We start from the raw sequence: 17,623 nt of genomic DNA, 5'->3' as shown, positions 1-17,623 counted from the left end.
CCTCTTTTTAAACAACTAGTCATTTTACTTTAGGACAAGAATTTATCATAGAACATCCTTTCTCATATAAAATCCCTTTTCTTTATAATCTTCTTTGCATAGTTAGGGGACATGGCTGATTCCATATATCCCCAAGCCTTATTTAGAATTCTCTAAAATAAATTGAACAATTTTCAAAAGTCAAAGCAGTTTATGACCTTAAAGCATCTAGCAAACCTGGTATCTGCCCTGAATAATTTAGACAAAATGTCTTTATTTTATTAATAATCTTTAAAGCTGTTCTTTTTCTGGTTTTTTTTTTGGTTTTTTTGTTTGTTTGTTTGTGTTTTTTTGAGACAGTTTCACTCTTGTCGTCCAGGCTGGAGTGCAATGGCACAATCTTAGCTCACTGCAACCTCTGCCTCCTGTGTTCAAGGGATTCTCCTGCCTCAGCCTCCCAAGTAGCCGGGATTACAGGCACCTGCCATGACACCTGGCTAATTTTTACATTTTTAGTAGATACAGGGTTTCACATTGGCCAGGTGATCCGGCCTCAGGTGATCCACCCACCTTGGCCTCCCAAAGTGCTGGGATTAAATGCGTGAGCCACGGTACCTGGCCTAAAGCTGTTTTTATTTCCCAAAGATTACTAAAGTTACATGAACTAAAAGGCATTACAGTTCTTCTTTTGCTTTCAATATATTTAAGTGCTTATTTTTGTTTAAACCAATTAATTAGAGCTCTTATATAAACATTACACACAATGCATATATAATTACACAGACAGAAGATTACTACAGTAGTTGTAAGATTTATAAGTTTAATTGGTTATTGACTTTATGGTGGAGTCCTCGGAAGAACAGGGCCAGGAAAAGGGTCTCTGGCACCTCTTGTTTTCTCCAAGGAGTCCAGGCTGTTAGAGCTTGAATATTCACACTTAATTAAGCTGACTTTTAACCATAGCACTCTTTAATAAAGTCCTTTTAAAAGTTCTAATTACCTGATTTTAGCCAGGTCAGCTGGTCGATATTTCTGGCTTTTGATCTTTACCAGGTTCCCAGATAAAGAAAATTTAAGATAGTCCGTGAAGGAAAAGAACAGACAAGGTCATGCAGATATTAAACCAGAAAGGACTCACTTTCTAAGAAGGGAATTGAACCCAGATCGCCAGTGTGAAAGGGCAAAATCCTTAGCTACCACGCTATATAGCACAGGTAAATCTCTGCTGCTCTTCCCAGAGGAAGTTTGGAGTAGTTAATTTTGAGCTTGCAAAGAGTTTTAATTACTCAAGATAATTTTTAGAGCAAACTATGACATAAACCCTAAAATTCCTGTTCCCTGGAAGGTGGAGACCAAGAGAAAATCCTGCCACATGGTTATAAGGTCAAACTCCCAGGGACATAAAAAAGATGGAGACCCCATCCAGTTTTTTGTTTTAGGGACTTGCAGCAGAGTTTGTTACTGACCAGCTTGCTGGGCCATCTTGAGCAGCCGGCTTATGGGGTGCAGAGCCTATGTTTTATAAGGTACACTTTGACACAGAAAAATGAATTCATAGCACAAAATAGAGCAGATGAACTACAGCTTAGAACTAGTCTCAGAATTATTTTTCCACAGTAAAACTTTAAGAGGAGATAAGCAGTGATTTTTTAACCATTCATACAACCGTTTGCACAGAGAGAGAAGCCAGAAATCTGACTAGTAAGAAATTCTTACCCTTTTGCCAGCATGCCAGGCCTCTGGGTTCCCTTTACCTGAGCGGCCCTAGTGATCTGACCTGTGGCATCATCACCCTTGTGGGCCAAGCCACATCATAAAGGAAAATTACCTTTTTTCATTCTGGCCAGAGCAAAATACATGTAATAAAACATAGACATGAGCCACCCTGCTTAGCGCCCAATATCAAACTGACAAGGTTTAGACTTGCCCCCAGATGGGTCTCGTCGTCTTTAATCCAACCTCTGATTAGGAGTTTCAACATGTGGTCTCCGGGAAAGATGGTTGCCCTGAGTAACAGAAAAGACAGGAAAGGAAAAGAAGAAAAAGGAAAGTATTGCCTGAGGCAGGGTGCAGAAGGTGAAGAGCTCAGGGATGCCAGAGCGAGACTCATTCATTTCAGTGACACGGAAAAGTTCAGGCGGCCACTTGTTGGTAGCAAAGGGATCTTTTCCAGCAGTCCCATCAGCTCTCAAGTTTCTCCTTTTTTGTGTGGGGGAGGAAAAAGCTTGCCATGTCCCATGATCCTGTACATGCCTAATCCTGTCACCTACAGCCACTAGCAAAGAGTGCAAGGGAGATTATTCCAAAGAGAATAGCAGTAGACATCCCGTAGTGCCAAACCCATTCTTAGACAAAAGGGACTTTACCAAAAGCCCTCATTTTTAAAGGTACTTCAATGCATTGTTATTCATTCAGAACGTTCCACTGTACGTTATCTTTAGTGAGATTTTTGCTGTTTCTGTAAGACTTCGCTGCCTCCCTGGCTTTATGTGTAAACCAGAAGAAACTCAGTTTTTCAGAAATTAAGAATACCATTTTGACCTAAAATATTGGCTTTCCTCTCAGGTTCTCTTGATTAACTTAACCAATGATTTTTTTTTCCTACCTAAGCACGCAAGAAAAATAAAAAACAAAGGGATAGAACACAAAAATCCGTGTGAATTGTCAAAAGCCAAAATTTATAACCCCTGCAACATGATTGCTTACTATCAGTTCCTTTCTGACCCAGTCAGATGTAAGAGGCCTCTAACTGGATGCAAGCCAGTTAATTCCTGGGTCAAATCCATTCCTGGATCCAGTCCAGTTTCTGTCATGACTCGAAACCCAGTTTGAATCAGAAGTCTGTGCAAAGAAACTAGAAGAGCTCAAAACATAAATCCATGGAGCTCTGAACCCCAAGAGGGAACTTACCTACCATCTCCAGGCTCTCTGTGAGATCAATGACGCAAGTGCGTCCTGCAGGTGCCTTGCAGGTTCACTCAGCGCTCCTGGTGGGGCTCACTAGAATCTCCACTTCAGATCCTGCTTCTGGCACCATCTGATAAAGAAAAACTTCAGCTGAATTAAATTTAAAGGAGTTTAATTGAGCAATGAGTGATTCACGAATCGAGTAGTCCCCAGAATCACAGCAGATTCACAGAGACTCCAGGGTGCCTCCTGGTCAGAACAAATTTATAGACCAAAAAAAAAGTAAAACGACGTACAGGAATCAGAAGCAAGCAACAGAAACAGTGAGATCGGTTACAACTCGGTGTTTGCCTTATTTCAATGCAGTTTGAACATTCATCAGTCTACGAGTGGTTGAAACATGGCTGCTGGATTTGCCAATATTCAGCTATTGTTATAGGTGCACACTAGTAAGTTAGGTTTTCAATTTTGTCTGACTATTAAGCTAGGCTACAGTTTATCTACAAGGATTCAAATATAGAAGTGTGGAGTCCTTCTCAGGCCATATTTAGTTTGCTTTAACATATGTATGCTATAATTAAAGATTAAGTATGCAATTGACATAAAGAAAATAAACCAAATTGTAAAGACCTTAATTAAAAAACAGTTTGTGGCTGAAACATGATAACAATCACCTGATCCTTTAAAGAGAGGCATTCATTTTGCAGGTGGAGAGTTCTGCCTTGATGTTGAAGGCCGCTGACTAATCATGGTGGTGGAGGCTGAAAATTTGGGAGTGGCTGTGGCAGTTTCTTAAAATAGGACAATGAAAAAGTTTGATTGACTCTTCCTTTCACAAAATAGTTCTCTGTAGCATGTGATTTTGTTTGTTAGCATGTTGCCCACACTAAAACTCTTTTCATAAGTAGAGTCAAACCTTTCAGACCCTGTCACTATTTTGTCAACTGATGTTATGTAATAGTCTAAATATTTTGTTGTAATTATAACAATGTTCAAAGCATCAGGAGTAAATTCCATCTCAAGAAACCACTTTCTTTGCTCATCTATATAAAGCAACTCCTCATTTGTTCAAATGTTACCATGAGATTGCAGCAATTTAGTCACATCTTCAGGTTCCAATTTTAATTGTAGTTCTTGCAATTTTCACCATATCTGCACTTACTTCCTCCACTGAAGTCCTGACTCTCTCAAAGTCATGCATAAGGGTTGAAATCAACTTCATCCAAGTTCCTCTTAATGTTAATATTTGGCCTTCTTCTACTAATCATTAATATTCTTAATAGCATTTCAAATGGTGAATGTTTTTGAAAAGGTTTTCAATTCAGTTTGCCTGGATCCATAAGAGGAATCCCTCTATGACAGCTATAGCCTTATGAAATACATTTCTTAAATGATAAGAATTGAAAGTCAAAATTACTCTTTTACTGATGGATTGCAAAATAGATGCTGTGTTGGCCAGCATGAAAAATCTTTAATATCCTTGAGACCTCTTCAGTGACTAGGTGCATGATCAAAGAGCAGTAACACTTCGAAAGTAATCTTGTTGTTCTGAGCAGTAGATCTCAACAGTGGGCTTAAAATAATAAACTATGGCTATAAACATATAAACAGTAAACTATGCCTTAAAAGGATGTGCTGTCATCCAGGCTATGTTGTTCTAGCACAGGCAAAGCAGATTTATCATAATTCATAAGGATCCTAGAATTTTCAAAATGGTAAATGAACATGAGCTTGCTTCAACTTGAAGTCACCAGGTGCTTGGCCTCTAATAAGAGAGCCACGCTGTTCTTTGAAGTTTTGAAGCCAGATATTGACTTCCATCCTCTAGCTATGAAAGTCTTAGATAGCATCTTCTATTGGAAGGCTGTTTTAACTATATGGAAAATATGCTGTTTAGTGTAGCCATTATCATCTCTTACCTTTGCTAGATCTTCTGCATAACTTGCTGCAGCTTCTACAGAAGCACTTGCTATTTCACCTTGTGCTTTTTGTTTGTTTGTTTGTTTGTTTTTGAGATGGAGTCTCGTACTGTCACCCAGGCTGGAGTGCAGTGGCGCAATCTCGGCTCACTGCAAGCTCCGCCTCCCGGGTTCACGCCATTCTTCTGCCTCAGCCTCCCCAGTAGCTGGGACTACAGAGGTCCGCCACCACGCCCTGCTAATGTTTTGTATTTTTAGTAGAGACAGGGTTTCACTATGTTAGCCAGGATGGTCTCGATCTTTTGACCTCATGATCCACCCACCTCGGCCTCACAAAGTGCTGGGACTACAGGCGTGAGCCACCACACCTGGCCCACCTTGCACTTTTATGTTACAGCTTTTTTCCTTAAACTGTATGAACAAACCTTTGTCAGCTTCCTACCTTCTTTAGCTTCCTTACCTCTCTCAGCCTTTACAGAATTGAAGAGATTTAAAACCTTGCTCTGAGTTAGGTTTTGGCTTCAGGAAATGTTGTGGCTAATTTGATTTCTATTCAGGTCGCTAAAACTCTCCATATCAGAAATAAGCCTGTTTCATTTTCTTATCTTGCACATGTTTACTGCAATAGTACTTTTGATTTCCTTCAATAACTTTTCCTTTGCATTTATAACTTGGTGAGCTATTTTGCGCAAGAAGCCTAGCTTTCTATCTATTTAGACTTTTGACATGCCTTCTCCAATAAGCTGAATCATTTCTAGCTTTTGATTTAAAGGGAGAAACATGGGACTCTTCCTCTCATTTGAACACTTTGAGGCCATTGTGGTGTTAATTAATTGACCCAGTTTCAATATTGTCACATCTCAGGGAATAGGGACACCTGAGGAGAGGGAGAGAGATGAGGGAATGGCTGGTAGATAGAGCAGTGAGAACATATACAAAATTTATCAATTAAGTTCATCATCTTATATGGACATAGTTTGTGGCATCCCAAAATAATTACAATAGTGATTTCAAAGGTCACTGACCACAGATCACCATAACAGAAATCATCATAATAAAAATGTTTAAAATATTATAATCATTACCAAATGTAACACAGAGACAAAAGTGGGCATGTGCTGTTGAAAATGAAACCCATACACTTGCCCAACACAAGGTTACCACAAACCTTCAATTTGTAAAAAAACACAATATTTGCCTAGCACAATAAAACAAAGTACAATAAAACAAGGTATGCTTGTATTCATATATCATAACATCACTTTGCACCCCATACATATATACACTTATAATTTGTCAATTTACAATAAAATTTGTTAAAATAACTAAATAGGCCAGGTGTGGTGGCTCACGCCTGTAATCCCAGCACTTTGGGAGGATCACCTGAGGTCGGGAGTTCAAAACCAGCCTGACCAACATGGAGAAACCCCCATCTCTACTAAAAATACAAAAATTAGCCAGGCATGGTGGCACATGCCTGTAATCCCAACTACTTGGGAGGCTAAGGCAGGAGAATCACTTGAACCTGGAAGGCAGAGGTTGCAGTGAGCCAAGATCGCACCATTGCACTCCAGCCTAGGCAATAAGAGTGAAACTCTGTCTCAAAAAGAAAAAAAAAAAAAAAAAAGAACCCCAAAGATCCAAGTAGTGAAAATATGAAATCGTTAATTTTCCTAAGGCCTTATTAGTATTCCTATGTCAAAAATATACTATCTCTCTTGTTTAGTTTTCCTTATTTTAAATGGAGTCAGCACTTCCACCCAAAATGCCAATAAAAAAGGATTTGTGTTCTTGAAAGAATATTTATAGAGATCTGGAGCCCTTGGATCTTGGCTGTGATTCATAAATAAAATACTATTGTCACATTGGGATTCTTATAGTATTTTTGAGAAATGAAGCCTATATTGAGTGTGTAAAATTGTTTTCTAATTTTTCAATTTCCTTGTAAAAGAAATAAAGCATATCCTTTTATCTTAGCTCTAGGAGATAACTAGAAATGTCCTAAAGACATCTGCTATCCTAAATGGTTGCAATTCTATTGTATATATGACTTCTATTAAGCAGGAGTTGTATTTTCCTCGATGCTAGCATTTTGCTCTCTCCTCTAAACTGCCCTTTATACATAATTACTGATATGGTTTGGCAGTGTCCCCACTCAAATCTCATCTTAAATCCATGTGTTATGGGAGGGACACAGTGGGAGGTAATTGAATCATGAAAGTGGTTACCCTCATGCTGCTGTTCTCTTGATAGTGAGTGAGTTCTCTTGAGATCTGATGGTTTTATAAGGGGCTTTTCCCTCTTCACTCGGGACTTCTCCTTGCTGCCATCATGTGAAGAAGGATGTGTTTGCTTCCTTGTCCACCATGATTGTAAGTTTCCTGAGGCCTCCCTAGCCATGCAGAACTATGAGTCGATTAGGCCTCTTTCATTTACAAATTATCAGTCTCAGGCAGTTATTAACAGCAGCATGAAAAAGGACTAACATAGTGAACTGGTACTGTGGAGAGTGGAATGCTTCTATAAAGATACCAGAAAATGTGAAGCAACTTCAGAGTTGGGTAACAGGCAAAGGTTGGGGCACACTGGAGGGCTCAGAAGACAGGAAAATACGGAAAAGTTTGGAACTTCCTAGAGACTTGTTGAACAAAACGCTGATAGTGATATGGACAATGAAGTCCAGGCTGAGGTGGTCTCAGATGAAGATTAGAAACTTGAGGGGAACTGGGGTAAAGGTCGCTCTTGCTATGCTTTAGCAAAGAAACTGGTGGGTTTTTGCCCCTGCCCTAGAGATCTGTGGAAATTTGAACTTGAGAGAGATAATTTAGGGTATCTGTTGTAAGAAATTTTTAAGCAACAAAACATTCAAGAGGTAATTTGGGTGCTGTTAAAATCATTCAGTTTTATGTATTCACAAAGATACAGTTTGGAATTGGAATTTATGTTTAAAAGAGAAACACAGCATAAAAGTTTGGAAAATTTGCAGCCTGAGGATGCAATAGAAAATTTCTAAGGACAAATTCAAGCTGACTGCAGAAATTTATTTAAGTAACAAGGAGCTGAATGTTAACCCACAAGACAATGGAGAAAATGTCTCCAGGCCATGTCAAAGAGTAGCCCCTCCCATCACAAGCCTGAAGGCCTAGGAGGAAAAAATGGTTTCAAGGACCAGGCCCATCACCCCCTGCTGTGTGTAGACTAGGGACTTGGTGCCCTGCCTCCCAGCCACTCTAGCCATGGCAAAAGGGGCCAATATACAGCTCAGGCTGTTGCTTCAGAGGGTGCAAGCTTCAAGCTTTGGCGGCTTACATGGGGTGTTGGGTCTGATGGTTCACAGAAGTCAAAAATTGAGGTTTGGGGACTTCTGCCTACATTGCAGAGGATGTATGGAAATGATTAGCTATCCAGGCAGCAGTTTACCGCAGGGAGGAGGTCCTCATGGAGAACCTCTGCTAGGGCAGTGTGAAAGAGAAATGTGGGGTTGGATCCCACACACAGAGTTCTCACTGGGACACTGCCTAGTAGATGAGAAAAGGACCACCATCCTCCAGACCCCAGAGTGGTAGATCCACTAATAGCTTGCACTGTTTGCCTGGAAAAGCCATAGACACTCAATGCCAACCCATGAAAGTAGCCAGGAGGAGGAATTTTCCCTGCAAAGCCACAGTGGTAGAGCTACCCAAGGTTCTATGAACCCACCTCTTGCATCAGGATGACCTGGATGTGAGACATGGAGTCAAAGGAGATTATTTCAGAGCTTTAAGATTTAATTATTGCATCTTTGGATTTTGGACTCGAAAAGGGCCTATAGCCCCGCTGTGTTCTGGACAATTTCTCCCATTTGGAATGGCTGTATTTACCCAATACTTGTGCCTCCATTGTATATAAGAAGTAACTAACTTGCTTTTGATTTTACAGGCTCCTAGGTGGAAGAGGCTTGCCTTGCCTCAGATGAGGCTTTGAACTTGGAATTTTGGGTTAATGCTGGAATGAGTTAAGATTTTAGGGGGACTTTTGGGAAGGTATGACTGTGTTTTGAAATGTGAGGACATGAGATTTGGGAAGGGTCAGAGGTGAAATGATATGGTTTGGCTATGTCCCTACCCAAATCTCATCTTGAATTGTAGTTCTCATAATCTCTACTTGTTGTGGGAGGGACCTGGTTGGAGGTAATTGAATCATAAGCATGGTTAAACTCATGCTTCTGTTCTTGTGATAGTGAGTGACTTCTCAAGAAATCTGGTAGTTTTACAAGGGGATTTTCCCTCTTTTGTTTGGCACTTCTTCCTGCCGTCATGTGAAGGACATGTTTGCTTCCCCTTCAGCCTTGAATTTTAAGTTTCCTGAGGCCTCCATAGCCATGTGGAACTGTGAGTCAATTAAATCTCTTCCCTTTATAAATTACTCAGTCTCAGGCAGTTCTTTATAGCAGCGTGAGAATGGACTAATACAATTACCAAGTCACATTTTTTTAAAAATACTTTAAGTTCTAGGGCACATGTGCACAACATGCAGGTTTGTTACATAGGTATACATGTGCCATGTTGGTTTGCTGCACCCATCAACTCATCATTTACATTAGGTATTTCTCCTAATGCTATCCCTCCCCAAGCCCCCAACCCCCCAACAGGTTCCAGTGTGTGATGTTCCCCTCCCTGTGTCCATGTGTTCTCATTGTTCAACTCCCATGTATAAGCGAGAACATGCAGTGTTTGGTTTTCTATCTTGTGATATTTTGCTGGGAATGATGGTTTCAAGCTTCATCCATGTCCCTGCAAGGACATGAACTCATCATTTTTTATGGCTGCATACTATTCCATGTTGTATAGGTGCCACATTTTCTTTATCCAGTCTATTATTGATGGACATTTGGGGTGGTTCCAAGTCTTTGCTATTGTAAATAGTGCCACAATAAACATATGTGTGCATGTGTCTTTACAGTAGCATGATTTATAATCCTTTGGGTATATACCCAGTAATGCGATTGCTGGGTCAAGTGGTATTTCTAGTTCTAGATCCTCAAGAAATCTCCACACTGTCTTCCACAATGGTTGAACTAATTTACACTCTTACCAACAGTATAATAGCATTCCTATTTCTCCACATGCTCTCCAGCATCTGTTGTTTCCTGACTTTTTAATGATCATCATTCCAACTGGTGTGAGATGATATCTCATTGTGGTTTTGATTTGCATTTCTCTGATGACCAGTGATGATGAGCATTTTCTCGTGTGTCTATTCGCTGCATATATGTCTTCTTTTGAGAAGTGTCTGTTCATATCCTTGGCCCACTTTTTGGTGGGGTTGTTTGTTTTTTTCTTCTAAATTTGTTTAAGTTCTTTGTAGATTCTGGATATTAGCCCTTTGTCAGATGGATAGATTGTAAAATTTTTTCTTCCATTATGTAGGTTGCCTGTTCATTCTGATGATAGTTGATAACAGTTTCTTTTGCTGTGCAGAAACCTTTTAGTTTAATTAGATCCCAGTTATCTATTTTGGCTTTTCTTGCCATTGCTTTTGGTGTTTTAGTAATGAAGTCTTTGCCCATGCCTATGTCCTGAATGGTATTGCCTAGGTTTTCTTCCAGGGCTTTTATGGTTTTAGGTCTTACATTTAAGTCTTTAATCCATCTTGAGTTAATTTTTGTATAAGGTGTAAGGAAAGGATTCAGTTTCAGCTTTCTGCATATGGCTAGCCAGTTTTTCCAGCACCATTTATTAAATAAGAAATCCTTTCCCTATTGCTTGTTTTTGTCAGGTTTGTCAAAGATCAGATGGTTGTAGATGTGTGGTGTTATTTCTGAGGCCTCTGGTCTGTTCACTTGGTCTATATATCTGTTTTGGTACCAGTACCATTCTGTTTTGGTTACTGTAGCCTTGTAGTATAGTTTGAATTCAGGTAGCATGAGGCCTCCAGCTTTGTTCTTTATGCTTAGGATTGTCTTGACTATGCAGACTCTTTTTGGGTTCCATGTGAAATTTTATAGTTTTTTTCCAATTCTGTGAAGAAAGTCAGTACTAGGGTGATGAGGATAGCATTGAACCTATAAATTACCTTGGGTAGTATGGTCATTTTCACAATATTGATTCTTCCTATCCATGAGCATGTAATGTTCTTCCATTTCTTTGTGTCCTCTTTTATTTCATTGAGCAGTGGTTTGTAGTTCTCCTTGAAGAGGTCCTTCACATCCCTTGTAACTTGGATTCCTAGGTATTTTATTCTCTTTGTAGTAATTGTGAATGGGAGTTCACTCATGATTTGGCTCTCTGTTAGTCTATTCTTGGTGTATAGGAATACCTGTGATTTTTGCACATGGATTTTGTATCCTGAGACTTTGCTGAAGTTGCTTATCAGCTTAAGGAGATTTTAGGCTGAGATGATGGGGTTTTCTAAATATACAATCATGTCATCTGCAAACAGAGACAATTTGACTTCCTCTTTTCCCAATTGAATACGCTTTATTTATTTCTCTTGCCTGATTTCCCTGGCCAGAACTTCCAATACTATGTTGAATAGGAGTGGTGAGAGAGGGCAACCTTGTCTTGTGCCAGTTTTCAAAGGGAATTCTTCCAGTATTTGCCCATTCAGTATGATATTGGCTGTGGGTTTATCATAAATAGCTCTTATTATTTTGAGATACAGTCCATCTATATCTAATTATTGAGAGTATTTGGTATGAAAGGCTGTTGAATTTTGTCAAAGGCTTTTTCTGCATCTATTGAGATAATCATGTGGTTTTTGTCATTGGTTCTGTTTATGTGATGGATTATGTTTATTGATTGTGTATGCTGAACCAACCTTGCATCCCTGAGATGAAGCCACCTTGATTGTGGTGGATAAGCTTTTGATGTGCTACTGGATTCAGTTTGCCAGTATTTTATTGAGGATTTTTGCACTGATGTTCATCAGGAATATTGGCCTAAAATTCTCATTTTTTATTGTGTCTCTGCCAGATTTTGGTATTCGGATGATGCTGGCCTCATAAAATGAATTAGGGAGGATTGTCTCTTTTTCTATTGAATGGAATAGTTTCAAAAGGAATGGTACCAGCTCCTCTTTGTACCTATGGTAGAATTTGGCTGTGAATCTATCTGGTCCTGGACTTTTTTTGGTTGGTAGGGTATTAATTATTGCCTCAATTTCAGAACCTGTTATTGGTCTATTCAGAGATTCAACTGCTTCCTGGTTTAATCTTGGGAGAATGTATGTGTCCAGGAAGTTATTCATTTCTTCTAGATTTTTTAGTTTATTTGAGTAGAGGTGTTTTTGTATTCTCTGATGGTAGTTTGTATTTCTGTGGGATTGGTGTTTATATCCCCTTTATAAATTTTTATTGCTTCTACTTGAATCTTCTCTCTTTTCTTCTTTATTAGTCTGGCTAGCAGTTTATCTATTTTATTGATCTTTTCAAAAAACTACCTCTTGGATTCATTGATATTTCTGAAGGTTTTTTTGTGTCTCTATATCCTACAGTTCTGCTTTGATCTTAGTTTTCTTGTCTTCTGCTACCTTTTGAATTTGTTTGCTCTTGCTTCTCTAGGTCTTTTGATTGTGATGTTAGGGTGTCAATTTTAGATCTTTCCTGCTTTCAATTTTGGGCATTTAGTGCTATAAATTTCCCTCTACACACTGCTTTAAATGTGTCCCAGAGATTCTGGTACATCGTGTCTTTGTTCTCATTGGTTTCAAAGAACATATTTATTTCTCCTTCATTTTGTTATTTACCCAGTAGTCATTCAGGAGCATGTTGTTCAGTTTCCATGCAGTTGTGCGGTTTTGAGTGCATTTCTTAATCCTGAGTTCTAATTTGATTGCCCTGTGGTCTGAGAAACAGTTTATTATGATTTCTGTTCTTTTTCATTTGCTGAGGAGTGTTTTACATCCAATTACATGGTCAATTTTAGAATAAATGTGATGTGGTGCTGAGAAGAATGTATATGTTATTGATTTGGGGTAGAAGGTTCTGTAGATGTCTATTAGGTCCACTTGGTCCAGAGCTGAGTTCAAGTCCTGGATATCCTTGTTAATTTTCTGTCTCATTAATCTGTCTAAATTTGACAGTGGGGGGTTAAAGTCTCCCAATATTATTGTGTTGGAGTCAAAGTCTCTTTGTAAGTCTCTAAGAACTTGCTTTGTGAATCTCAGTGGTCCTGTATTGGGTGCATATATATTTAGAATAGCTAGCTCTTCTTGTTGAATTGATCCCTTTACCATTATGTAATATCCTTCTTTGTTTCTTTTGATCTTATTGGTTAAAAGTCTGTCTTATCAGAGACAAGGATTGCAATCCCTGCTTTTTTTTTCTTTCCATTTGCTTGTAGATCTTCATCCATCCCTTTATTTTGAGCCAGTGTGTGTCTCTGCATGTGAGATGGGTCTCCTGAATACAGCACACTGATGGGTCTTGACACAATTTGCCAGTCTGTGTCTTTTAATTGTGGTATTTTGTCCACTTACATTTAAGGTTAATATTGTTATGTATGAATTTGATCCTGTCATTATGATGTTAGCTGGTTATTTCTCCTATTAATTGATGCAGTTTCTTCATAACGTCCATGGTCTTTAAAATTTGGCATGTTTTTTGCAGTGACTGGTACTGGTTGTTCCTTTCCATGTTTAGTGCTTCCTTCAGGAGCTCTTATAAGGCAGGCCTGTTGGTGACAAAATCTCTCAGCATTTGCTTGTGTGTAAAGGATTTTATTTCTCCTTCACTTATGAAGCTTAGTTTGACTGGATATTAAATTCTGGGTTGAAAAATATTTTCTTTTAGAATGTTGAATATTGGCCCCCATTCTCTTCTGGTTTGTAGGGGTTCTGCAGAGAGATCTGCTGTTAGTTTGATGGGCTTCCCTTTGTGGGTAACCAGATCTTTCTCTCTGTTCACCCTTAACATTTTTTTCCTTCATTTTAACCACAGTGAATCTGACAATTTTATGTCTTGAGGTTGCTCTTCTCAAGGAGTATCTTTGTGGTGTTCTCTGTATTTCCTGAATTTGAATGTTGGCCTTTCTTGCTAGGTTGGGAAAGTTCTCCTGGATAATATACTGAAGAGTGTTTTCTAACTTGGTTCCATTCTCCCCATCACTTTCAAGTATACCAATCAAACGTAGATCTGGTCTTTTCACATAGTCCCATATTTCTTGGAGGCTTTGTTCATTTCTTTTCACTCTTCTTCCTCTAATCTTTTCTTCTTGCTTTATTCATTAATTTGATCCTCAATCACCAATAGCCTTTCTTCCATTTGATCAAGTCAGCTACTGAAGCTCATGTATGCTTCAGAAAGTTCTCTTCCTGTGGTTTTCAGCTCCATCAGGTCATTTAAGCTCATCTCTACACTGGTTATTCTAGTTAGCCATTCATTTAACCTTCTCAAGATTTTTAGCTTCCTTGCAATGGGTTAGAACCTGCTCCTTTAGCTCAGAGAGGTTTGTTCTTTCTGACCTTCTGAAGCTTACTTCTGTCACTTGTCAAACTCAATCTCTGTCCAATTTTGTTTCCTTGCTGGCAAGGAGTTGTGTTCCTTTGGAAGAGAAGTGGTGTTCCAGTTTTTGGAATTTTCAGGCTTTCTGCTTTGGTTTCTCCCCATCTTTGTGTTTTTATCTTCCTTTGATCTTTGATGTTGGTGACCTACAGATGGGGTTTTGGTGTGGATGTCCTTTTTGTTGATGTTGATGTTATTCCTTTCTGTTTGTTAGTTTCCCTTCTAACAGATAGGATCTTCAGCTGCAGGTCTGTTGGAGTTTGCTGGAGATACACTCTGGACCCTGTTTGCCTGGGTATCACCAGTGGAGGCTGCAGAACAGCAAATATTGCTGCCTGATCCTTCCTCTGGAAGCTTTGCCCCAGAGGTACACCTGCCTGTATGAGGTGTCTGTCGGCCCCTACTGGGAGGCGTCTCCCAGTCAGGCTAAACAAGGGTTAGGAACCCACTTGAAGGGGCAGTCTGTTTGTTATTGGAGCCCAAACACCATGCTGGGAGAACCACTGCTCTCTTCAGAGCTGTCAAGCAGGGACATTTAAGTCGGCAGAAGCTGTCTGCTGCCTTTTGTTCAGATATGCCGTGCCCCCAGAGGTAGTATCTAGAGAGGCAGTAGGCTTTGCTGAGTTGCAGTGGGCTCTGCCCACTTTGAGTTTCCCTGCCACTTTGTTTAAACTGTGAGCACAGAACCGCCTACTCAAGCCTCAGCAATGGTGGATGCCCCTCCCTCCACCAAGCTCCAGTGACCCAGATTGATCTCAGACTGCTGCTCTAGCAGTGAGCAAGGCTCTGTGGGCATGGGACCCACCAAGCCAGGCATGGGGGGGAATTTCCTGGTCTGCCAGTTGCAAAGCCTGTGGGAAAAGTGCAGTATTTGGGCAGAAGTGTACTGTTCCTCCAGGTACAGTCATTCATGTCTTTTCTTTGCTGGGAAAGGGAAATCCCCTGGCCCCTGGGACTTCCCTGATGATGCGATGCCCCACCCTGCTTCAGCTCACCCTCCATGGGCTGCATGCACTGTCCAACCAGTCCCAGTGAGATGAAACAGGTACCTCAGTTGGAAATGCAGAAATCACCCGTCTTCTACGTCAATCTTGCTGGGAACTGTAGACCAGAGCTGTTCCTATTTAGCCATCTTCGAAAATAAATCACTAAATTATACTTCTTAAGATTAGCTATTTTTTCTACATTTATTTTGCAGATTTACTTATTAGTAATTGGAATGACCACGTAAGTGAAAGAACTCTTTGAGAGGATGAGCCCTTATCAATTAAAAACTCATCTTTTATGATCTGGTTGTGCAGGGTAGGTTTACTGGTCCTTTCCGTTAGGTAGAAAGAAGCGACTTTCTCACTCCCGTTAGGTAGAAAGAAGTGACTCATTTTCTTTTGCAAAGCACAAAACCAAAAAGACATGGTAGAACTCATAGTCACGTGTGTAGTGGTAACCTGGAGATGAGCTTATGTCCCTAAACTCAGCCAATTGCATGTTACATGTTACACCTTTTGTGAATTACATATGTGGTATCACTGAATCCTATCATCCAATGCTGAAATCTATCACTGTAACACAAATCAGAAATTGCTTTCATAAAAAGTGCATATTAATGTCCACTTCAGGAAGCTGTACATAAAGTAGCATTCTTCTTGGACTAGTGGAAACTTGGGGATCACTTTAGAATAAATTTAGTTACACAAAGTGTTCTATAAATAGATTTAATTCAGTTCACCAAATGTCTATTGAGCCTGTGTTATGTGCTGGGCACCATTCTAGAGGATTAGACTCAAGATGAAAGAAGATGAAGTCTTTGCCTTAAGGATTTTCACAATCTGGTGGATAATACAGACAGGAACACTACAGTTTTAACATTGTATGAGGCACTTTCATATTACTTAGGGCATTTTGCTAGTCCCAAACAGGAAGATAAAGGAACAGGGATAAAGAAACACCTTCCTGGAAGACACTGAGGCTGAATTCTAAAGGATATATAGGGGTTAGCTAGAAGAACAGATAGAAAACATTTTACCCAAATCACCCCACAAAGCTTTAGAGTGAAAAACCTCCATGCTTTAAATCTGCTGGTGGTTGCAAAAAAAAAAAAAAAAAAAAAAAAATTACAGAAATATTTACAAAAACAAACAGATTTAATCAACATGTGGTAAGAAATACAGTATTTCTTTTACCAAGAAGAATATAACAATCATGAGTTGTCTTTGACATTTGGGCATTCTTCAGTTTAACTGCTTTTTAGTCTGTCTGTTTATATGCTAGTATACGCTTCGTTTGAAATTTCAGATAAAAAGCTGATTTTTAAAAAGGAAACAACCTATTTGTATTTATTTATTCATGGAATTATAAATGAAAGGCTGAAAGGTGTGCTCAGACAGTTAAAGATGTCTGTGTGTGTGTGTGTGTGTGTGTGCACGCACATCCCAAACAATACAACTCTCTTCGCATCAAACTTATTAAGTCAAATCAATTTTATAGACATGTGGGCCAGAGCTTTGGCACTTAATTTCTCTTGATCTTCTGTCTGGTAAGTTTTATTTCCCACTGTGTTTCATGCAATTTACTTTTTAACATTGTTTTTGTTTGGATATCATTATGAAGAAAATAGTATCCTTGACATTGTAAGGTGCGGAAGACCATTCAGACATTTCAGTGAGAAAGCAATCAAATAAATTCACATATTCGGTTCTTTTGTCACATAGTCAAAGTTAGAAATGCGTTTTATTCATGAAGTCTGGGAATATTTAATTGTTAAGACCCCAACGTTGTGCAGATCAATGAGCTACATAGAGATAAGGAAAATTTATAGCATACTTCTTATTCTCCGGAAATATATAATTTAGATGGAACAAATAAGCTCATATTTGTGAGCATCTGTTACATGCTAGTTCAATGATAGGCATTTGTTTTACATTATTTCATTAAATTTTCAGAACAATTTTGAAGTAAGGCTCAGGAAGATCAAACAATCTATTGTCAGCTAGAATTCAAACCAGGACTTCTGATTCCATATCAAGTACTCTTGGTACTTTGACTCATTGATACTTTCAGCAATTATACACAACTGTGGAGAGTTAATGATTATAATACGGGTTAGCTGTGGCCACAAGAAAATAGAATTTAAGAAAACCCAACTTGATGAGATATAAAAATTAGGAGACAGTTTTATTTTAAAGAAATTTGAACAGGAAATCTAAATATCTATTTATTGTAAACATGTTAACATGTTTATTGTAAATGTTGTCCTAACTACTTTATGGCAATTATATCATTTAATCCTCAAAACAATTGTACAAGGTAGGTAGCATTTTTATACTGGTGAGAGGATGAT

Source organism: Theropithecus gelada, chromosome 5 (assembly GCF_003255815.1).
Source record: "Theropithecus gelada isolate Dixy chromosome 5, Tgel_1.0, whole genome shotgun sequence".
In the NCBI taxonomy this organism is placed as follows: Eukaryota; Metazoa; Chordata; class Mammalia; order Primates; family Cercopithecidae; genus Theropithecus; species Theropithecus gelada.
This window is presented reverse-complemented; position numbering follows the sequence as displayed.